The 24345-nt window shown below is 45.2% G+C and overlaps 1 protein-coding gene across 3 annotated transcripts in view; it reads right to left on the reverse strand.

Moving 5' to 3' along the window:
* Fam171a1 (family with sequence similarity 171 member A1) overlaps window positions 1-24345 on the reverse strand; it is a 140938-nt gene that overhangs the window by 92207 nt on the left and 24386 nt on the right. The gene's annotated exons all lie outside the window — the stretch shown is intronic.

The raw sequence follows: 24345 nt of genomic DNA on the forward strand, positions 1-24345 counted from the left end.
CAGGTCTGCTATATTTTGTCTTAGACTTGCAAACTGAGGCTAGTTTTAGTTTTTCTTCTCAGAGGCAATATTAAATGTCACCTGTCAAATGGATCAAAGCCATATACTCTGCGCTTAAATCATTTGGCTCGGGCCAAGAACTGAAAACCCATGAGTTTCAAGACCTATAATGATATCCCCAAGAAAGCCCACTGGCCATGGAGTCAGGAATACACGCATGGGTAAGAAGTCCACATTTGAAAGAGATTAAAATGAAGTCAAGGGTGGCCAGCTGGTGACCAGGGCTCCTTGAGCAGAAGCCACACAGAGAAGCGTCATCCACTCCACGGGCTCTGGTGTCAGCTCCCGGGATGACAGTGCAGCTTCCCACTGGGCTGAATCCAGAGAACGTGGGAATAAGGAGGAAGTTACAGCACGTGTCAGAGGCTTCATCCTCTCGGGGAAGAGAGGGCGGGCTCTTGGGTGGCTGTCAAACCTTTCCTTCCACACATGAGGAACTGGAGGCTTCATTCAAAGTTGCAAGGTTGACAGGGAGCTGGGACTGTAAGGCTAAGTAGGTGCATGAAGTATGCTTTTTACTCTATTTTTGATGCTTTGACACCTTGGAGTGTTGCTGCCCCTGGAGGGCCTGGACCAGCCCTTCCAGGACTGGCTGGTCCCTAGAGATAGTGAACTGTGACTTTCATTCAGCTTAGTGAATATGATTTTATTATGCAACTGACCAATCCAGTGTCCACACCCCTAACCACTTCTTTGAGGGGCTCTTACATGATAGGCCACTGGGCCCCTGCCCCAATCACTCCAGATACCAGGCAACTGGGGAAGCTGCTATACCTGGAACTTGCTGAAATTATTAAAATTAACCAATCCTAAAGCAGCCCAGCCTCCCACTTGCCTCACCTGCCCTGAAAACCACACACACACACAGACACACGCACACACACAGACACACACACACACACAGACACACAGACACACACACAGACACACACACACACAGACACACGCACACCCCTATTCATGTTTTCCCCTATCTCCTCTGCCTCCCGACGGGCCCTCTGCATCCCATGGGGTGTGACATGCCCTTCCCTTTAATGTACTGTTTAGTGACAGTGGCCTGTGGGTCTGTCAGCCTCCCTTTCTCTAAATATTTAAAAAATCTCTATTTTTAAAAAGTAGGTGACTCAAGATTTTCCTGGCTGAGGATGCTGTGTGGACAGAGTGCTGGCACAGAACTAGTTATCTTTGGATTTGTCATGAGGAAGAACTTTCTAAAATTTTTGAATAAATAATAATACTGCAGAGAATATTCAAGTAGTGAAAGGAGAAAAATGTGGTGAAGGAGGGACAGGGGAGGACTCAGCATCAAACCTGCTGGACTTCTAAGTCACTTTCTAGACTATGATGCCTGAATGATAACCAAAGTTGAGTGGAAAACTTTACACCTTGGACAGCAGAGGACAACTGAAGATTTCTGAACATGGGAGGGAAGTCCTGCCCAAGGGCACGGAGAAAGGCCTGCTGGGGCACAGGTGCCTGTATATGAAGGTGAAGGTAGACACGGGAGAAAAGAGGAAGCTCAGCCCTCTGTGCCTGCACAGCACAGGGGAGGAGAGGACTTGGCAGAGACTCAGTAAAAGGGCTACTCAATTATCATCAAAGAAGGGGAACATGAAATTAAACAACCCAAGCCAAGCTAAATCCATGTACAATATGATCAATCTATCACATGGATCATTATTCAATGTGCAACTCAACTGTACATTTCTTGCCAGGGCTAGCCCCTAGCTTGGAAGCGCATGTATCAGAATAACTTGATTTGGAAGATTTTAAGTTGCAAATTTCAGTGGACATGTTTCATTAAGACTATGACATAGATGGTGTTTTGGGTTTTTTTTTAAAGTCATATTAAAATATTAAATGTTTGCAGAAGAAAATCTTTCAATTGCCCTGTTGTGAGAGCCAACCCGATTCCATCTTGTGCCTTGGTGCCATTTTGTACCTGTGCTTGAACAAAGTGCTTGCACTTGAACAAAGCACCTGAAACCCCCACATCCTGCCTGGCAGTAAACTCGCTGCAGTTCCAGGGTGTTTTGTAGCTCACCTAGTGTGTGTGAAACTTCCTTGTATCCCCCACTAACCTGGCATGGTTCTGCTTCTGTAAAATTCCACTTGCTCTCCTCTGGGCCCTCCCCAGCTGAAAGCAGGATTTAAAAGGAGAAATCAAACTGCTTCCCATGGCCGAGGAACCTTTCTGGGCACTAGCCCTCCTCGGCCACTGGCTATAAAAAATGGGCATGAATCTGGCAGAGGGTGGTGCATAGCTATTGTCCGAATTCACTCATCTGCAACAGCTGGAGGCCCCAGCAAGATGGCCACACCAAGTGGACTGGCCTCGCTGTGATCCCTCCTATCTGTGGCAGCAAACTATAGGTGAGGCACCCCCTGAGATGTTCCAGGGCCCATAGTCTGACTGCCAACATGCAAAGGACTGCAGAGAAGCCTGAGATGCCCTCCACATTTTCTGGAGCCCATCTGGTCTGGTAAGGATGGTTCTGGTTCTGGTGGGGAACAGCAGTCCTTGATGAAGGCATTCCCAGGGCCCCTCCATAAGGTCAGGACACTGACTGAGGTGGCCCCTGGTCTGGTCTGTTCTGGCTGTAAGCCAGCCAATCTGATAAATCCCTGGGGTCAGGGTTGGAATGTCTTTAACCTCTGAATGATTGCTGTATGAATGAATGAATGACTGGCAATGGGCAGTGCACACAATAGACTGCTCCATCCATGTCCCATGAGAAAGGGGGGGATTCCCTGCTCAGAGTCACGGGATTTGATTGGGGTCATGCTGTGGTTCCATGGATGTGTCTAAGAAAGGCCAAGTGGGTGTGCTTGTGATGAGATAAATACACCCTAAAGCCTGGATGGTCCTTAAAGTGGCTGAGAGGCCTGTGGCCAGTCGACCAGCTGAGTGGTTCCTCTCACAGACGAACACCCCCTCCCTTTGTCTGTCATGACATCATTCAAGGGTGCAACACATAAACACTAAGGCTTTTCTCTATTAGCAGACATCTTTTTTTATTTGTCCTTGCAGCCCCTATTCTTGGGCATCTCCTGCCTACCCTAAGTCTCTTTACAATGGGGTTGTCATTTCACAACCTGTTACAACCCTGGTCTGCATGCTTAGAAATTTTTCCTCAGGATTTTCTGATGATTATGGAGTGAAATTGTCAAAGGACAAACTCCACACTTTTTGTGAGCTTGACTGGCCCTCTTTTGATGTGGGTGGCCCTCTGAGGGCTCCCTGGACCCTGCCTTGGTTCAGGCAGTTTGGAAGGTTGTTAAAGGGTCACCGGGACACCCCAATCAGTTCCCTTACATTGAGTCCTGGTTTACTCTAGTGCAGCACCCTCCTCCATGGCTAAAGGCCTGTGCCACAAAAGCCTGTTCAAAGCTGCTTGTTTCCAAAAGCTGTTCTCCCCCTCGTAGGTGAACTCCGGAGAGACAGAAACTGGTTCTGCAGTGGTAGGATGCTGAGGAGGTCCTACCCTCTCCACCTCCGTGTAACCCTAGCCCTGCCCCTCTCCTGTCCGTCCTGACCCATCTGCCCCAACGCCCTCATTTCTTCCTCTACTTCCCCTGCTACCTCTCCCCCCATTTGGGTGCGTCTCCAATCCCGGCAGGCAGTCACCACCTCGGGAAGACGAAGTCCAGAGGCTCTCCTGCCTTTGACGGAGGCCCCTCCTCCTGATGGGGCAGGACCCGGAACCCGCCCATTCCTGGTGTATGTTCCCTTTTGCACTTCTGACCTCTACAACTGGAAAACCCAGAATGCACCGTTCTCTGAGAAGCCCCAGGTTTTGGTTTCCCTGATGGAGTCAATCTGCAGGACTCATCTGACCTGGGATGACTGTCAGCAGTTGTTATCGATCCCGCTCCTCAGCGGGATGGGATGAGGTCTGAAGCGAGGAAGCTCTCCCGGGGGGACGCTCAGAAGAACAGGCCCACGCATTGCCGAAGCAAGGGTTCCCCTCGGAGTGGCCTGAATGGGATCCAAATTCTTGGCGGGGGGGCAGGCTTTACTCACCTTTCACCAGAACGTGTGAAATGGGATTTGAGCAGCAGCTTGGAAACCCATAAATCTGTCAAAAACCACTGAACTGACACAAGGACCAGAGGAGTCCCCCAGTGCGTTCCTGGAGAGACTTAGAGAGGCCTTCCGGGTTTATACTTTGTTCAACCTCTCTGTTCCAAAGAACAGTAGAGCTATACATTTGGCTTATGTTGCTCAGTCTGCACCTGATATTAGGAGAAAATTACAAAAATTGAAGGGATTCCCAGGAATGAACACATCTCAGCTGTTAGAAGTAGCTCAAAAGGTGTTTGACAGTAGGGATTCAGGAAGACAAAGTGGCCACAGCCATGGCTGAGTGGTCAACAAAGAAACAAACAAAGATCTCAGCAGCAGCCATCAGAGGGGGCCCCGTGGGACCCAACCCTGGGAAGCCCACAGGGTGGATGCCTAGAGAGCCAGGAGGACATCGCCACTGGGCAGAAATCAGTGCACCTTCTGCAAGGAGGAAGCGCCCTGGAAAATGAGTGCCCCCACAGGCCCTCTGCCAGGGTACTATCTCTCCCCATGTTTGGAGGAAAGAAAGATTCAGACTGAGGAGGCCAGGGCTCCTTCTCTCTTCGTCCCCAGGAGCCCACGGTAAATGTTGAGGTGGGGGCCAATGGGTCCGTTTCCTGGTGGACACTGGTGCCGAGAGGTCAGTGTTAAAAACTCCCCTGGGAGAGCTTTCATCACAAACTGTTCCCACCCAGAGGGCCACAGGAGCAGTCCAAAACTGCCCACCCACGAGGGAGCGACTGGTGAGCCTGGGATAGAAACAAGTTACTCACTCTTTTCTGGTGATACTGGACTGCCCATTCCCCTTGCTGGGGTGAGGCCTCAGCATTACCCCATCTCTCAGAAGGCCAGACAGGGGATAGCCCCTCCCATTAAGAGGTTGGTAGACTTTGGGATATTCACTCCCTGCAAGTCTCCGTGGAACACCCCATTTCTACCAGTACAGAAACCAGGGACATCAGATTACAGGCCGGTTCGGGACTTGAGAAAAGTTAACCAGTGAGTGGTGGCTCTGCATCCTACTGTTCTCAACCCCTATACCCTCCTGAGTTTGCTGTCTCCTCGGCACCAAGTGTATACTAGATTTAGGCTAGATTTACAGGATGCTCTTTTTAGGGTGCCCTTGCACCAGCCAGCCAACCTGTCTTCGCTTTTGAGCAGACTGATCCAGTTTCCAGGATCTCCTGCCAGCTCACCTGGACCCGGCTGCCTCAAGGATTCACAAATGCACCCACCCTGTTTGGTGAGGCCCTCCAGAGGACTTGGTGAGTTTTCAGTCCCACCACCCTAACCTCGCCCTGCTTCCAGGTGTGGATGATTTGTTATTAGCTGTTACCAGCTACTCAGAATGCTTGCAGGAGGCGCAAGAGCTTCTTCATTTACTAGAGGGGTTGGGGCCACCGCGTATCAGCCAAGAAGGCACAACTCTGGGCCCCTGAAGTATTGTACCTGGGGTGTGAAATCTCAGAAGGAAGAAGAGCCTTGTCCCAGACCAGGAAAAGGGCCACCCTCCAGATACACACACCAACTCCCAAGAAACAGGTATGGGAATTCCTAGGTGCAGCTGGATACTGTCGCCTATGGATACCTGGGTTTGCTCCTCCATTCTGCCATGGGAGGAAATCAACCCCTAGCTTGAGGAATAGATGAAGCCTTCCAGAATCCAAAAAGAGCTTTGGTATCAGCTCCAGCTCTGGCACTATCCGATGTCACTAAGCCTTTTCATCTATTCATCCATGAGGTAAGAGGGATGGCTAAGGGAGTCCTAGTACAGTCCTTGGGACCCTGGAAGTGCACTGTGTCTAAAAGATTAGACCCCGTGGCCTCAGGATGGCCTTCATGTCTTTGGGCAGTAGCTGCCACAGCCTTTTTTGGTCAAGGGGGCTGATAAGATGACCCTCTGACAGGACCTAGTCCTAACTGTCCCCCATGCAGTAGTGACTCTGCTCAGGGGGGCTGCTAACAAATGGCTGTCAAATGCCTGCCTCACCCAGCATCAAAGCCTCTTGCTGACCAGCCTCACATAGTCTTCTCAGGACAGGTTCTCAATCTGGCTACACTGATGCCAAATGATGACTCTGACATCCCAATTCTCGACTCTGAGGAGGTGCTGGGCCAGACCCAGGTAGGCCGATCGGACTTAACAGACATCCCCTTGGCTGAGGCAGATGCCACCCTCTTCACAGATGGAAGCAGCACACTGGTAAGCAGGGTATAGAGGGCAGGGTAACTACAGTTGATCAAGTCATTTGGGCTCAGCCTCAGTGATTGCCTTGGCCCAGGCCTTGAGGTGGGGAAAGGAAAAGAAGATAAATGTATACACTGACAGTAGGTATGCCTTTGCTACTCTACATGTCCACGAGAGCATCTACAAGGAGAGAGGGCTTGAGAGCTGTAGAAAAGACGGTTAAAAACAAAGAAGAGATATTGTCTCTCTGAGAGGTGGCATGGCTTCCCAAGAAGGTGGCCATCATTCATGTTCAGGGTCACCAAAAGGACAATACACCCGAGGCTAAGGGAAATTGACTTGCAGGCCGTGCAGCCAGAGAGGCAGCCCTGACACCAGCTGAACCCTTAGTCATCCTGCCTACAGTGAGTCCTCCTCCCCCTTTGCTCCTGACTAGCCCCACTTACAATGAAGAGGAGGATAAAGAAGCAAGCCAGCTGCAAGCAAAGAAAGATCCCCAAGGCTGGTGGAAATGTCCAGATGGTCGCATCTACCTCCCCCAGACATTAGGATGATAGCTCATCCAGCAGCTACTTTCAGACACTCATCTGTGGGGCTTCAAGATGGCCAACCTTCTAGCTCCAAGATACTGCTTTACAAAGCTGCAAGAGATAGCTCGCCAGGGCTCTCTTAGATGCCCAACCTGGGTACAAGTAAATCCCCACCAGGGTCCATCTGCACCCCTCAGGGTGAGATTCTGGGGTAGGAATCCTGGAGGACACTGGGAAGTGGATTTCACAGAGATCAAACCACCAGCATGTGGCTATCGCTACCTCCTGGTTTTCATAGACACTTTCTCAGGATGGGCGGAGGTCTATGCTACTCAGTGGGAGACTGCCACTGTGATGACAAAGAAATTTCTTCAGGAATTAATTCCCAGATTCAGACTACCGGTGTCCACCGGATCTGACAATGGCCCCGCCTTTGCAGCTTCTGTAACTCAGTTCGTCAGTAGGGAACTGAGCACAAATTGGAAACTCCACTGTGCCTACAGACCCCAAAGCTTGGGGCAAGTGGAATGGATGAATTGGACCCTAAAATCTACTCTGACTAAATTGATGTTGGAAACCAGTGAAGGGTGGGTCAGCTTGCTGCCTATGGCTGTCCTTAAGAGTTAGATGCACCCCTTAAAAAGCAGGATTTACTCCTTATGAAATTATGTTTGGAAGACCCCCTCCCCTGCTCCCCAAGGTCAAAAGTGAGGTACTAGAAGAATTTTCTAACCAGTCCCTGTTAAAGTAGCTCCAGTTTCTCCAACAGGTACAGAACACTGTTCACTCCCAGGTTGGAGCTACTCAGCCCCTGCCCAGCTCTACACCATGCCACCCATTCCAGCCTGGGGACACTGTCTTCATCAAGGCCTTTCAGAGTGAAGGACTGACTCTAGCCTGGAAGGGACCCTACACGGTCATCCTCACAATGCCCTCAGCTCTCAAGGTTGACGGAATCTCAATGTGGGTTCACCATTCATGCATAAAGCAGGAAAACAGTAGACTGCTGAGCTGGGACCTAGTCCTTTAAAGCTAAGGCTGGTCAGATCATGATTGTGACACTTGTCCTTATTGTCGTTGGGCTGATGAGGCTGAACTCTGGGGAGATGCAATGAGGAGAGTTGCACTCCCTTTTCTTCACCTCCTTTAGCTCAGGAGAAGTTCTAGGTAATGTCACTTTTGGTACCAAGCCGGGGTGGGGGTGGGGCAACCTCTCAGGTTGCCTGAGGTCAATCTCTGTAAATTAGTCAGAAGAGACTGGGGAAGCTACTACTATCAGTTCACAAACCTGGGAAGCTGTGACTTTTATGCATGTCCAGGTTCAATCCATTTGGACAGCAGGGTTGTGGGTCCCCAACTGACTTCTACTGCCCTAACTGGGGCTGTGTGAAGATCGCCTCCTATAGTGGGGACCGAATGTCACTAACGATCTCATAGTTTGCAAACACGGGTGCCGAGTCAGGTGAAGTGCTGCTAACATTTTAATGTAGGAAACTTTCAGTGGTCTTTAAATTATTTTTGCTTAATGATCAGGCAAATCTTCAATGAGGAAGAATAACACAAAAAGCATGTTTGTTTGTTTGAAACCCTTCATCTCTAAAGATAAAAAGCCCATGCCTATAAAAGTTTGCATGAAAAGAAGAATAGTAAAGAAAATATGCTCCTGGTGCCAAACAAAGGTTAGAAATGGAGCACTGTTGATTCTAACATGTCACCCCCATGCCAAAGCCTATTGCCACCTTATTGCTGGACTCTGGACAAGTCTGCTGCTAAATGGGGAGGGTCTAATATGTTTTAGCCTTTGTGCCCTTTCTTTAAGATAAAGTGCTCCACAGGTGGCAGCCAGTGGTGAGGTCAGTGGGTGAGCTGGGGGAGAAGACATGACTCAGGTGTCCACTTTTTCAGAGACCTCCCTGTGTCCCTCCATACCCCCAAGCCTGTGCTGCTCAGACTAGAGTTCACAGGAGCCCCTGCCTGCAAGTTGGACTCTTCCTTTTAAAAAAAATTTGGTGCCAGAGTGTATATCATATATCAACTATTGGGCTGAGCTTGGTACTTTTTCACTTTTGACTTTTGAGCAAGATGTTCTTCATGAAGCAAACAGACCTCTGATTTCCATTCTGGCCTCAGCTCTGCCTCTTCCTGCATGCCAGGAATAAAGAGCTGGTCCAAGAACCAGCTCCCGGAGTTCTAGGGTCCAACAGCTCTTGATTAAATCATTCCCCCCTCCTCCCTGGGAGCCCACCTTGAATCTTCCTCAGTCCAGCAGAAACACTCTCCACCATGCTACCTTGGAGCAGAAACCTCCTGTCCCTCCTCTGTCCCAGGACCCAGCAGCTAGAGGAAGGGAATTAGGAGCTTCAGTTGGGAGGATTCCAGTACTAGTGGCTAAAATGCCCCTGGTGCCCACTACTTGTGTCCCTGCCGGGGCAGTTGGCCTATTCCATGACTGGACAGCTCTGGATATTAGAACATCCTTCCTCTTCCTCACCTAAATTTGCTCTTCTGTAACTTCTCTCCCTTCTGGAACTTAACTGTCTTAACTCTGGCCTTGAATAGTACAAGATTAACTCTTACCTCTCTCCTAAAGACCAGGCTGGCAAGCATTTGAAGATGAAAACATATAAAGTACAGACTGCTTCTAAATTGAAAAGATATAATTTAACAGTCAACTTTCTTCTGATAAAGGAACTGACCACTTTTTAAATTCAGGAGACTTGTGTACTTGTAGATTTTAATTCTGTGTTTTTGCACATTTCCAAGCCTTTTATAATAAAGTACATCCAAATCCAAAAGGAAATCATGGTGCCTATATAAACATTACAAGAGTGAAGAAAAACATAGGCCCCCACAGGGGCAGCTCCACTCACTAGTCCCATTGTTATCCTTAAGGAAATAAACCACTTCATGATTTGCAGGAGCGTGTGATCAGAGCAATGCCAGCCTCCAGGTTCCTTAAAGAAGATTATTTGCTTCCTGCCAGAATAGAACAGAACTCTGAGCCCACACTCCATGCAAATAGGAATTACTCCTGTCCTACTTCCTCAGGCCACAGAGTTAAACACAACATATAGAACCTAGTCTTGCCTTCTGTTATCTTTCCCAAAGTCTTACCCATCTGCATGGCAGACATTTCCTGTTGATATGGTGCTTCCCTGATCAAACCTAGAGAGGTCATTTCCATGCCCCAAACCTGGTGCTATGAAGGAGAGGTATGCAGGACTGTGTTCAGATCAGGTATGATAGGATCACTCTGATACCACATAGCTGGGAAAGGGCTTTAAAACAGGGCCATGTACAACCTTATAAGCCATACACAGTCTTATAAAAACAAGCCTGAATACACGTCACCATCATTACCGTCAATCTTGGCATTAAAAAAAAAAAAGGAAAAGAAATTCAGTTGAGACACTGTAGACTTCCTTTATTTTGCTAAGAAAACTCCCCCATGATGGGAATTTTCTTGTCTGTCCTGTGCAATATGGCAGCCACCAGCCATGTGGAGGTGTTGAACACCTAACATGTGCCTCGTGAACAGGGGCTCATTTACACTTAAATCCATATGCCCACATGTGGTGGTGACTCCCTTAGGGGATGGTGCTGGGATAGATGCATGGTCAGAACCAGTCATTTTAAGGTGTAACGGCTTCTGCACTGAGCTCTACCCATCCTGTTCAAGTTAATGTTCTCACTTCAGGACCTCCGCAGCTCTGTCTGCGTCTCTTCCTAGCTAGTTCCGGTGTCTCCCTTAGACACCTCCTGTTATGGTTGAGGTCTAAAACGTCCCTCCAATGTTTTCTGTATTTGGAAAGTAACTGGCTCATGGGGGCTCTATAGCTGACTTGCTGGTAGGAGAAGGGGCTGCTGCGAGGCGGGTCACTGCGGGGCATGCCCTGAAAGGGTGTGTTCTTGTTTTGGGCTCCTCCCTTCTCTCTTTCTCTCTGCTTCCTGGCTGCCATGGGTTGAGCACCTTTTCCTCCACCCTGCACTATGCCATTCTATTTCTGCCTTGTAGCCATCTGACCATGGACTGAAACCATGAGCCAAAATCAACTCCTCCTTTAAGTTGTGGATGTAAAGTATTGGGTCCTATGACAAAAAAAGTGATTAATACACCTCCTCAGAAAGGCCTTCCCAGATGACCCAGTTGGAGATTTTAACTTTTGTGGGTTTGCTTATTTCCACACCTTTTTAAGGCTGGTACTAAGGGGAAGGAAAATGGTAATTTTTCTGGGGCATGAATCATGCTACTATATATGAAAGTTAATTCTTGGCTCCATCTAACCAACTATCCAACAGCACCAGTTTAACACAGTGGTGAATTCCCTGTGGGTAATAAGTTATTTCCTGGGAAAGAGTTCAAGGGCTCTGGCACCCTTCTTTATCCCTGGGGCAGGTCAAGGCACCTTATCCCAACTGCAGAGAACAGGGCCCTCAAAATCGCCACCTCCCCATTGTGCCTGTGGGAAAGGTCAGGGAGCACCCAGTACAATGCTCCTCTCTCCTAAGGAGCTCAGGAAGACAGCCCAGGAGCACCCCACACACCAGAAGCGCCCACTGGAAAGAAGCCACCCTGCTCTATCTAGGCCTGGTTTTCCTGTTCTTCGGGACTAGGGGGTGAGCTCCAGATTGGCTTTGCCTTTCCTTAATTCTCAGACCTCAGTTTGAAATTAGGGAAAGTGGTCACCCTCAGGCCTGTTATTATTTTTAACCAACTTTACTGATAGAAATAATTTAGCTATAATAAAGTCCATGTTAAGAACTCAGTGCAATGAATTTGGACAAATGTATACACCCCTGTAAGCACCACCGCAGTAAACAAATCTATAGAGCTCTTCCATCACCTCCTAAACCTCCTGGTCTTCCAGCCCATTCTGATCCATGCATTAGCTCTGCTTCATGCCGGAAGTTAGAATGTTTTCCACCGTGGAGCCAAACTACACTGCCTTTTACTAGCTATGTGACCCGATCAAGCTATCTGATTTCTTTGTCTCAGCTTCTACATCATCAAAGTTGGAGCAATAATAACTTTTAAAACATTTTACTTCACAGCCAGGCATGTTGACAAACACCTGAAATCTCAGCACTCTGGGAGACTAAAGCTAGAAGATCACAAGTACAAGCCCAGCCCAAGCAATTTAGCAACTTAGCAAGACTCCGCCTCAAGGGCGGGGCAGGGGGGCCGCTAAGGATGTGGCTCACTCCCAAGGCCCTTGTTTCGATACCCAGTGCTGCAAAAAGAAAACAAAAATGTGTATGAATTAGATGGTTAGATATGTGCAGAACATTTAGATTTGTGCACAGCACATTGCTAGCCTTCCGTAAGTGCCAGCTATTGACATTGTTACATGAAATGACTGTACTTTCTTCTCTCTGACTGATTTTTATTCTACTGTGGAGGATGCCTGTGCGACAGCACCTTTAGAAATCATCTTTAAATGCCACATTATCCCATTATTCTAATAGACTTATGTTACAGTCTGGAACTTAACTGTCTCCCAAAGCCTGTGTTTAAAGACTTGGTCTCCAGCCTGGAACTACTGGGAGGTGGTGGAAACCCTAAGAACAAGGGCTTAGTAGAGGTCTGAGGGTCACTGAGGCTGCAACTGAAGGTGACTGTGGAATCTTGACCTCTTCTCCTTTCTCTTACTATTCCTGACTATGAGGAGCAGTTCTCCTCTGCCATACGCTCTCATCAGGATCTGCCACCACCAGCTCCAAAGCAATGGAGCCAACTGGTCATGGCCTGAAACCTCTGGGATTGTGACCCCCTAATAAACCTCTTCTTGTTATAAGTTACCTTAGGTACTTGTTACAGTAATGCAAGCTGACCGGTACACGGTAATACCTATGCAATACTGACTTATGCAGAGGCTTCAGAAAATACCCTACTTACCCCAGAGAACTTACTATGGTCTAAGTAATCAGGATTGCTGAAACCTCGCTCACACCACAAGCCAACTTCTCGCCAGCCTGAGACACCTGGGTCCCCCTCGTTCAAGCTCAGGCCTTAGTGAGCTCTTGTGTCCTTTACAGTGGAAGCAAGGAGGGGAAGGAAGGGGTGAGATTTTTACAGTGTTTTATATAACAGGAAGGTTATACTATATTCTTAACTTCAATTTTGGGTACAAATATTATCTTGTCACTAAACTTCATGTTAAAGATAACCTACCATTCCATCATAATATGTTATATGCTTATTCCCTAGTTTGGACTTACAGGTTATTTCTAGTTCTTCATTACTAAAAATGTTACAGTGAGCACATTTGTGCATAAAGGTCTATTTGATCTAATGGACACACATATTTCTTGGATTTACTGAGAAGGCTGGATTCTCTGTGTAGAGCATCAGGCTGCTCTGAAATAGGCAGACATCAACCCAGAAAGGGCAGCATTTGATTTCCTTTCTTACCAGCCACTCACTCTCGTGCATTTGTGCTTGGGTGTTGCTCTGCACTGCAAGGTTAGTATCTGTGGGACGGAAGGACGTCAGCGGGCCCTGCCTCTATGAGAGGGTGTCTCTCTGGGTACACGAGTAGGCATGGCTTTCTTAGGACCAGCCTTCTAGATGCTGGTTTACTGATTGGCTGCATGGAGACCTCCACTCAATCACTTTCTTTTCAACTTTCAGTAAGAGGAAAGGCAGAATCACAGAACACGCTGTTTCTGATTTAAAAGGCTATGTGTGAGATACCAATTTCTTACTAGACTGGCAGAGACCCAAATGTCTGATGATACTTAGTGTTGGCATGATTGTGGCAAAATGAGAATCCAGCATTCCCTCCTGGTGGGAATAGATTGGAATAACCTGTCGGGGGGGGGCAATTTGCCAAAACCCACCACCGAAGTCTCAAACACATGTATGCTTTGATAAGCAATTATATTTTAGAAATGCATTTCCCATAGACTCATACATTTTCTGGCACAATGTAAGAGGAAAGATGTTCTGCCTACCCAGGGCTGGAAACAAGCCAGGGTGAGATAGGGCCTAAATATTTGACCAACATTTGAGTTGCTAATTGCTCCTGTCCACCAGACATTGTGTCCAGGAAGAGAGGTCCAATTCCTTCTGGGGGAACTGAAGAAAAGTTACTAGGTGGCAACAGTTGTGTTAGGAAGAAACATTTCCCATTCCAGGAAGCCAGAAAGATAGGTGTTGGTGAGGTGGGGGTGCTGAAGAAAGGCAGGACCAGGAAGGCTTGACCAGAGAGAAGCAGGGGTCGCAGGCAGCCACAGGGACTGAATGCCACAGAAAAGAGTTCAATTTACCCTTAGGCAAGTGGTTCCTAAAGTGAGTCATAAAACCACTTATAGTATATATTGATATCTGAAAATGAAATTTGATGGTACTAAAATCTTATATAGATACATGTCGTAATGGATAAATAAATACAGTTGGCACTCAACTGTAAATTAAAAACATTTTTAAAACTGTGACTGTACTGAACATGAACAGACTTTTTCCCATGTCATTGTTCCCCAAACACAGCCACAAAAGAAAAATCCCAGAGGTCACTTGTGGTTTCAAGAGGGTTTATAAAGACTTCTGAGGGGAGCAAAGCAAAACTTCCTGAAGAATCAGTCACAAGAGTGACATCTACCAAAGGAGGATGTGGAGCAAATCAGGAAACAATCAAAACATGGACACACAAGTAACATCTCCTTAGGGACAGACCTCAACTCCAAGGGACAGAAGAGAGACAGCTGTAACCACAGTGCATATGCCCCTTTCTACATAACCACCTGGATGTGACATCTACCGCACTCTCATGGGATCTCTGCCTCTCTGTTCTGTTCCTTGTTCATACCAGCAGGAAGTCCACTTTACCCAAAAGGAAAAGGGTGCATCAACTCCCCTGTTCATTAAAGTGAATCATGGCCAAGGAGTCTGAACACACATGGGGAAGCTTTCTCAAAAGTGGTGTGAGGTGAGGAACTAACAAGAAATAACCCTTTAATCCAAGAACTCAAGGAAAGTACAGAACATACATACATTTGGGGGGGTAAAATTCTTCTCCATCCTTAAGCCTTTTGAATTAAAGGAGTGAGAACAATCGGTAAAATACTTATTAATAATGTAAAATACAAAAAATTAGATCAATAATTTTTTTATCATACTCCAAGTATGCACATAGCAGTATTCTTCTGGTTCTACCTAAATAGTTATACTAATATTATAAAATGATACACTGGGAATTATCAATGAAAAGTATGAAAGATTTTTGGTAATTTGGACAATATTAATTTTGTCTAAGTCAAATCAAGACAAGAAACTGTATTTGAGGAGTTTAATGGGAATGCCATGTGGACAAATTTTGTGCTGACCTTGGCATTCACTGTCACATTCACATGGGTTTATTTTACCTTTGATCATTTTGTGGTCTGACTCAAGCAGGCTCCCATGAAAAGAATTTCATTTTAAGTTTGCAACTGAAAAAGGTAACTGAGATGAGATTCGCTCTTTACAATATTGAAGATACATATATTAAATATTTTAATTAAAAGATAAGATTTCCCTGCAGGAGAATTTCTGCTTAGGAAAATGAGGGTAATCAAAACCTCCAGTGGAAACCCAGGCCCCAATTTACTGAAAATGCATAAACCCAACCTGTGCCCAGGGTCCTAAGAAACAAGTTCTACTCCCAAGTGGGCTGTCTGTCCTCTCGGAGGCCTGGTAGATGGCACATAGAGCCACCTCTCACAAACACCCGGCAGTGAGAATCCAGTTTCACTTCAGACCTCAGTGCTACTGAATGAACCTTTTTTAAAATAACTTTTAAAAACTATGACCTGGCTTCACAATTAAACAAATTTACAATTTTGTACTATTTCACTAAAATAAAAACCTTTTTTGGTAAACCGACCACAAAGAAAAACCAAAACACACACATTCTAAATTTCTCTAAGTCTAAATTTGCACATATGCAAATATTAGCATCCCCAGTCAGAAAGTAAATTCCTTTAATGAAAGTGGAAAAAAAACCCACAGAGGCTTCAAAACCAAAATGGTTTGTGTTTTAAATCAAAAGAGAAAGACCATGTTAACTGTATTTTGTATCACTAGTTCATAAAACTACACAGACCCAGCCTCTCTATAAGATAAAATGCTTGGGACAGAAATTCAGCTGATAGCTATTTCCGACTCCTTAGTTATGCAAAGAACACATATAGCACTCTTTTTCATCCTGCATCTTTCACGCAATGGGGAAACTGTAGATATTACTGCTGACTATAAGACAAATTGGCTGTATATGACTATGTACCATGGTGCAAAATTCTAGAGGAAGTAAAATTCTAATGGTTATAATTCCTCTCATATGAACACTAACTGTGTTTCATTATGGTCTGGTGGTAACCTCACGGCTGATACAAGCATGGATTGCTGTATCTTTTAAACCCTTTGCAGAGACTTGAAGCCTGCAGAAAAATACTACTGGGGGTTAAAAATGGCTTTCTGAAATAGTTCTAAATGGACAAATAATGCTTTGGTTTCTTTGACAGCTGTTCAATAACTGAATACAGCTGGGGAGAGTCAGCTGCCAAGTAACTGCTATTTGGTTCACTACCAAGTTTTCTTTTCCAGAATGCTTTCCAGCACTCAGACTAGTCTTATTTATCTTAAGCACACTTAAAAAGATGATTTTATTGTAATTTTTCCATCACACTCTATTCATGTTAGATAAAACAGTTGGTGGATTTAAAGGAGATAGCTTTAAGGGTTTTCATTCCACTCACCTGAACTTCAGCTAGTTGCAAGTGGACATACGACCTATTATCTAAGTTCTCTTCAGAAGGATATTATGTTCATTCAGTACAACACCCCCAGTTGGCACTAACAAAGTCACTATAACCCAAATCATTTAACAGTCATTATTAATGTTTCGAACAGCAAGCATGAAAAATGGCAAGACTCTTCCAGACGCAGCAAGGAAGCTGCCCACCAAGTGGCCCCCCCCGAGTGTGGTCATTCTGATAAATTCTCCAGTGTCTGAGTCTGGTTTTCAACCTTACAAAGATCTTGCCCCAAGATAGTCTTAGCATTATGAGACTGTCAAAGACTAATGGATTAAAAAAAAATACCAAACTCTGCACTTGCCCAAAAAAACAAAACCAAGCCAAACCACACCACACCTTTCCTAAGATGGTAATATTCTTATCAGGTGAGCAGTATTCTCTTGCTCTCTCTCTCTCTCTCTCTCTCTCTCTCAGAAAGAGCTAGTCAAGAAGCTAGCTCTTATCATAGGAAATTCATTTGCCACGCATATAGAATGAGAAAAAGGAGAGCAAAACACTCTAATGGTGTCAGGTTACAATAGCCCAATGAAAATACAGTATCTCCATAATCAGAATAGTTTTGTGAAAGGGACTATGGTATCATTTAACCTCTCTGCAATGATTTTACTTAAATTAAATATGAAGTGATGTAGTTGGAAGAAAAGAATATGGTATTAGGATTCCAGTGTTATGCAGTATATAAACCACTTCCAAAAATTAAAAAGTATCTTCAAACACAGGGCAGTTTAAAAGAGCCATCCATTTGACAGGAAAAGCTTCCGTTTTCAGTGCTACTAAGAATTTAACAGTGAAAAAGTCCACATGGAGCACAAGCCATTTCAAAATGGAGCATCAAGAATGGAAAGAATGGTGCATAGCCAATTTGCAATCACGTACTCCCAGTCCTAGCTCCAGAAATTCATCAGTAGATGGCAAGGAAAGTGAAGCGCTGCAAAATAAGCCCGAGTCTGAACCTCCACTCCCAAGTGTGGAAGACTCCGATGGAAATGAACGTGCATAATGCGAGATTCTGATTAACCAGGAGCTGAAAGCCAAGGCATGCACTCATCTCAGGCCCAGCTGAGACTCAGTGTCCTCCTTGTCTCCCTCTTTTCCTCAGGAAGATGAGGTTATACAAGCAGAGGAGTCCACTCTAAGGAGGGTGCAAGGGACCGACCAGTCCAGGGCTGTGCAGGTCCTTCTCCCACCTCAAACAACACTCTGAAGGGGCCCACCTGACTTCTTTCGGTAAAACATTTTACTCCTATTGCACAGCATCATGTGACGAGTCAAAATTGTATCATATTCCCCTGGCTCTCCAGACACTCTCCAGACAGCACTGAAGCAATCGTGGTGGCATTAACTCCACCCAACCTCTTGCCTCATGCACACTTGGCTGCCATGTACATCCAACTGAAATTTGTTTGTTTGCAGTGGAAGTTTTACTTGAATTACACACATCCACCCAAGGAATGTCAAAAGGCTTTCTGCTGACAACCTTAAAAATCTACTTAACTGTCAGCAATTATTAAAAAGCCTTAGATGTGAGGGTGAGGGATAAAAAGAGTGTGTTCATGGGTACATGTGCACACGTGTGCGCATGCACACAAACCCAAAACCAAACCAGCTCATCAATATCCTTACTGGGAGCCACAACTTAGTCATGGATTTAGTAACAAATCTCAGGTGGATGGACCTGTCCTAAATAAAAAGGTCTTTACACTTCCAATCACTTTCTAAGTAAAAGCATCTATACTACTCCTTGCATCCAGCATTCACACCCTGAATCTGAGGACCCAAGAAAGAACAGCAAAGTAAATGAAAAGACTTCAGCAAAGTAGAGGAACACCACACCACATAGCTGTTGAGTGATACACAGCTAACAAGAATAAGCTAAAGCTAAATTAACTTGATGAGGTCCCCTCTCCTCCTTCTTGCATGACAGCTGGCATGGTTCTATATCATCTTTATTTTATTTTTTTATTTATTTTTGATTTTTTGAGGCAAGGTCTCATTATGTAGCTCAGTCTGGCCTCAAACTCACAGCAGGTCTCCTACCTCAGCCTCCTGAGTGCTAGGATTACAGGCGTGCCCCACCATGGCTGTTCCATGTTGTCTTTCTTATAAAATCTATACTGCACCTAGAAAGCACTCCCTGTCTGCAGTTTCTGGCTGCTCTTTCCTGAACGGGCAGAGAAGTCTGAAAGACACTGGCAAAGCAGCCTGACACTGGATCCTTCTAGCTTTTCAGGACCATCCTCCTTCCAGATTTTATTAGTGTGACACTCAAACTTTTTTCAGGGGTTGACCTTTATGAAATCTTTCCAAAACTTCAATTTATTCTTCACAAAAAAATGATCTGCTTTTCCCAATAATATGGTGTAATGTTTAATTAGAACAGCTAATTAGCACCAAGTTTAACTGGGGATAACAACTGAAGAACAATTCTGACTCCCTGAATGCAGCCCTCGCCCAGGGACGTACTGCTCAGGGACTCAGGGGCACCGGGAGCTGAGCTGTTGGCAGGGCACTACCGGGCTGTGGGCACCAATCCCAACGCCGTGAAGGTCAGTGTTTGGCGCAAGGTTGATCGTCGGCTTTATAACCTCTTTAAAGAGGTTTCACAAAAGCACCTTTCTGCTCAGGTCCCACAGCAGCTGACTGGCTTGTGTGCTGCCTCTGACCTGTTTCCTTCAGCGGCCACTCCTCCAGCCAGTCTGGCCTCCCAGCGGCCCAGGAAGCCCCCTCTCGCCCCCCCCCCCCAGCTCTCCTGGCTGTCGCCACAGCCGTGCCTGCCCCTCCCCTCCTCACGGTCATTTCCGCCTTGTGGGTTTAGGCTCCGCCACCCTTCAAAGCCTGCCTCTCCAGCGTAGCCCCCAGGCTTGTAGCAGCCAATGTTAGTGTTTCACACGGTGCTGGAACTGCGATTCACAAAAGCTCACTGGGTGGAATTCAGCTTTGACACTGGGTAGATCCTGAGACATCCATCCCATTTATTTTTTAATTAATTAACTTTTGCAACCCCGGGGATTGAGCCCAGAGCCTTCACCCTGAGCTACACACACCTCTAGCCCATTTTAAATTTTTTAATTTTTTGAGACAGGGTCTCACAATGGTGCCCAGGCGGAGCTCGACCTTAAAATCCTATTTCAGCCTCCTAAGGTGCTGGGATTACAGGTGGGACCACCATACCAGGCCCCCATTTCTTTCTTAAATCTCCACATCATGCTTCACCCTCACCCCTGACAAGTGGCCGGGAAGTAAACAAGGGTGGTGGTGACCGTGAGTGCTGTGTAAGTGCTGCTCCCCTGACCCTGGTGAAGATGAGTCAGAAGGAGAGCAACTTGGCTGGCAGTCCCACCATTCTGTCTTCCCGTGTCCACTTACAAACAACGGTCACTGGCCTACTCAACCCACATTTCCGACTCCAGCCTAGTACAGATCAAACATATCCATGTCGGCTCATACTGTAAATACCCTTCGGATGCTCAGGATTAAGAAATCACTGATGAACTGTTCAGCCAAAGAAAGAATCATTTTCCATTGCACCTAATTACCTTCTAACTTGTCTGTTGGGAAAGTTTAAATTCTTCTGTTTTATGTTCTGTGAATAACTCTTACGAGTTACCTGAGTGAGGACAGACTCATCTTTTCGAATGGCTGCCTCCAGTGGGATCGAGGGCTTCCTACTCTCCCTCTCTCTCCCTCTCTCTCTCTGTCTTTTTTATCAGAAGGACACAGTGGCACATGGTGGTTTTCACCACAAAATATGGCAGCAAATGGATCTGAGTGATGGACCATCTCTCTTCTTTCAAGTCCCCATCAAAGATTATAAGCTCTAAATTTAAATCAAGTGAGACCAAATCATGAGGAGGTGCGTGGTGTGGTGGTCAACAGCTCTGCAGCCAGACTGCCTGGGTTCAAACCCCAGCCCTTCCCCTTCTCAGCTCTGCAACCCGAGCCAGCAACTTGCCAAACCTCTTTGGCTGTCTTACCTCACAAGCTGTGTGGGGAAAAAGCAATTTGGTGCTTTGCTTAGAGCCTGTTTTCACGTGTGCAAGGGGCTAGTGATTATCATGATTTTTATGAAACTATCATATTTAACTAATTGATCACTCTGTCTCAGTAATAACACTGGTTCAGAGCACCTTAAAGAGACACTATGTATTTATTGCTTAAATCCATCAGTTACTTTTACAGCTTTAAGAAAGCTCTTTTTCACACTCTGGGAGGCTGAGGCAAGACATATGTAAGTTTGAGTCCAGGCTGGGCAACTTAGTGACTCAATGAGACAATGTCTAAAAAAATTGTTTTACGTGAGGAAGGGTTTGGGGATTTAACTCAGTGCAAAAGCCCTAGATTTAATGCCTATATCACCAAAAAAAATTAAAAATAAACATTACATTCTTAGTTTTCATCAGGAACTGAGCCACTGAAGGTGCCAGGTGATGTAATTGTATGTCCTTTTCAGGAAACAGAGCTGGCCTGGTCTCAGGTTTTCCTGAGCTGCAGGCACAAAGGAGTCTGGCTGCCTCCACTTGGTTGATGTCATTATTCTTCCTTTTGGCTTCCTTGATTTCCTTACCTATTTTTGTCTCCAATCTCTGTCTATCCTCTGGGATTTGGCAACCTGGCTTTCAAACAGCTTGGGCCTTGGCAAGCATCCCTACTCCAAGTTTCAGTATCTAGCAAACACAGGTATCCCCAGGGCAGAGTGGTTTGGCCACCCTCCATTCCTGCCTCTGTCAGGTAGGGATCAGAAACCACAAGTCCATAATCGGGCTCCTTTTGACATCTACATCATCCCAGGAAACTTTGCCAGCAACCTCCTGATGAGGGTGAGTTACATCAGCAGCCTGTGGTTCGGAGGCCGAGCAATTCACCCTTGGTCTGCAGCAAACAGGCAGCACTGGCAAAGCCACTGCAGCCATCACTGCCACAGAGAGACTCCAAGATTCCAACACAGGAAGAAGCCCTCAGGTAGAGCAATGTTTAAAAAAGCCAAGAATCACAGTGCTAGGGAAAAGAAATGACGAGAACTATGTTTTAAGGAAGATATTCGCTCATAATTTAAAATAGGTATACTATCTTGAACTAAAATCTGATCGTTCACTACATTTAGTCCTTATTTACACTTTCAGTTTCTCACACCAGAGAAACTATTCAGTATTTACACGTGTGTCCTATTTATTTCACTTAAGAGTATCACCTCAATGTGCAACCACCTAGCTATAAATGTCTCTAATTTCTCATTCTTTATGGCTGAGTAGTACTCCATTTTATAAGAGAACCCCACATTTTCTTTATCCAGTATCCAGTTGATGGGCATTTGGGCTGTTTCCAAGTTTTAGCTATTACAAACTGTGCTGCTATGAACATGGGTGCACATATATCACTGTGGTATGATTCTTTCAATTCTTTGGGGAAGATACCCAGCAGGGGAATAGCTGGGTCAAATGGGACTTCCAGTCCTAGTTCTTTGAGGTATCTCCATACTGATTTCCACAGTGCTTGCACCAGTCTACACTCCCACCAGCAGTGGAGCAGGGTTCCTCTTTCCCCACAGCCCCGCCAGCATTGGTCATTGGGTGATTTCATGATAGCAGCCATTCTTTCTAGGATGAGGTGGAATCTCAGCGTTGTTTTCATTTGCATCTTTCAAATGACCAGTGATGTTGAACATTTTTTTATATATTTATTTGCTATTTCTACTTCTTTGTCTGAGAAATGTCTGTTCATTTCAGATATCCATTTTCAGATTGAGTCTTTAAATTTGGGAGGTCTGATTTTTTTAAGTTCTTTATAGATTCGAGATAGTAGACCTTTGTCTGAGGAACAGCAGGTGAAGATTTTTTCCCCATTGTGGGTTGTCTCTTCACACTGCTGGTGGTTTCTCTTGCTGTGCAGAAGCTTTTTAATAAGAAGAGATCCCACTTGATGATTGCTTATGCTAGTTCACAGGCAACTGAGGTTGTGTTCATAAAATCTCTTCCTACACCAATGTCTTCAAGAGTTCTACCTAACCTCTGTTCCAACTGGGTCAGAGTTTCGATTTTAATATTTAGATCTTTCATCCATTTTGATTTTAGTTTAGAGCATGGTGATAGGTATGGGTCTAGTTTTAATCTTTGGGAAGCTGAAATCCAGTTTTTCCAGCACCATTTATTAAAGAGGCTATCTTTCCTCCAGTGAGGGTGTTTGGCTCCTTTATCGAAGATGAGATGGCTGAGTGTGTCTGGAGTTGTTTCTGCATCTTCTAATCTGTTCCACTGGTCCTCAGGTCTGTTTCTTTGCCAGTACCATGCTGTTTTTTATCACAGCAGCTTTGTAGTATAGTTTCAAGTTGGGGTTGTGATACCCCCTGCCATGTCTCTGTTGCCTAGAATTGCTTTTGCTATTCTGGGTCTCTTCTTGTTCCAAATAAATTTTTAGATTGTTTTCTCAAGGTCTGTGAAGTATGCTGCTGGAATTTTAATTAGGATTTCATGGCCATTTTCACTATGTTGATTCTTCCTACCCAGGAGCAAGGGATGTCTTTCCGTTTTTTGATATCATCTTCAATCTCTCTTTTCAGATTGCTATAGTTTTCAGAGAAGATGTCTTTGATTTCTTTTGTTAGGTTGATTCCTAGGTATTTCAGTTTCGTGGATACTATTGTGAAAGGAATTGTTTGCCCTATTTCTCTCTGAGTGAGTCTGTTGTTCATGTAGAAGAAAGCTATTGATTTTTGTGTGTTGACCTTGTATCCAGCTACTTTACTGAATTTGGTTATTAAGTCTAGAAGACTCTTGGTGGCATCCTTGGGGTCTTCTATGTAGAGTATCATGTCATTTGTAAATAATGACAATTTGACTTTTTCATTTCCTATCTGTAGTTCTTTAATTTCTTTCTCTTGTCTAATTGCTGTGGCTAATGTTTCCAAGACTATATTGAACAAGAGTGGTGATAGTGGACATACTTGTCTTGCTCCTGATTTTAGTGTGAAGGATTTCAGTTTTTGACCATTTAGTATGATATTGGCTATTGGTTTTTCATAGATGGCTTTTATCAGATTGAGGTAGAGATCATCTATTCCAATTTTTTGTAGGGTTTTTATCATAAATGCATATTGGAGTTTGTCAAATGATTTTTCTGCATCTATTGAGATGATCATATGGTTTTTGTCCTTGGCTGTACTGATATAGTGTATTACATTGATTGATTAGCATATGTTGAACCATCCCTGCATCCCTGGGATGAATCCCACTTGGTCAGGGTGTATGATCTTCTTGATGATCTTCTGCCTTCTGTTTGCCAGTATCTTATTAAGGATTTTTGCATCTGTGTTCATTAGTGAGATTGGCCTATAGTTCTCTTTTTCAGTTGGGTCTTTCTCTGCTTTGGGGATCAAGGTGATGCTTGCTTCCAGGAATGAATTTGGGAGTATTGCTTCCCCTTCAATTTCATTGACGAGTTTAAGTAGTAGTGGCAGTAGTTCCTCTCTAAATGTCTTGTAGAATTCAGTGATGAAGCCATCAGGACCCAGGCTTTTCTTAGTTGGTAAGTTTTTAATTACATTTTCAATTTCATTGATTGATATTGGGACATTTAGAATTTTTAGGTCTTCTTTGTTCAACTTTGGTAATTCATACATATTTAGGAATCTGTCAGTTTCTTGTCTTTTCCATCTCATTGGCATATACGTTCTGGAAGTAGGTATTGATGATCTTCTGGACTTCTGCTGGGTC

Source organism: Heterocephalus glaber, unplaced genomic scaffold (assembly GCF_053883595.1).
Source record: "Heterocephalus glaber isolate CG9 unplaced genomic scaffold, H.glaber_assembly_v1.0 deba00000738, whole genome shotgun sequence".
Classification (NCBI taxonomy): domain Eukaryota; kingdom Metazoa; phylum Chordata; class Mammalia; order Rodentia; family Bathyergidae; genus Heterocephalus; species Heterocephalus glaber.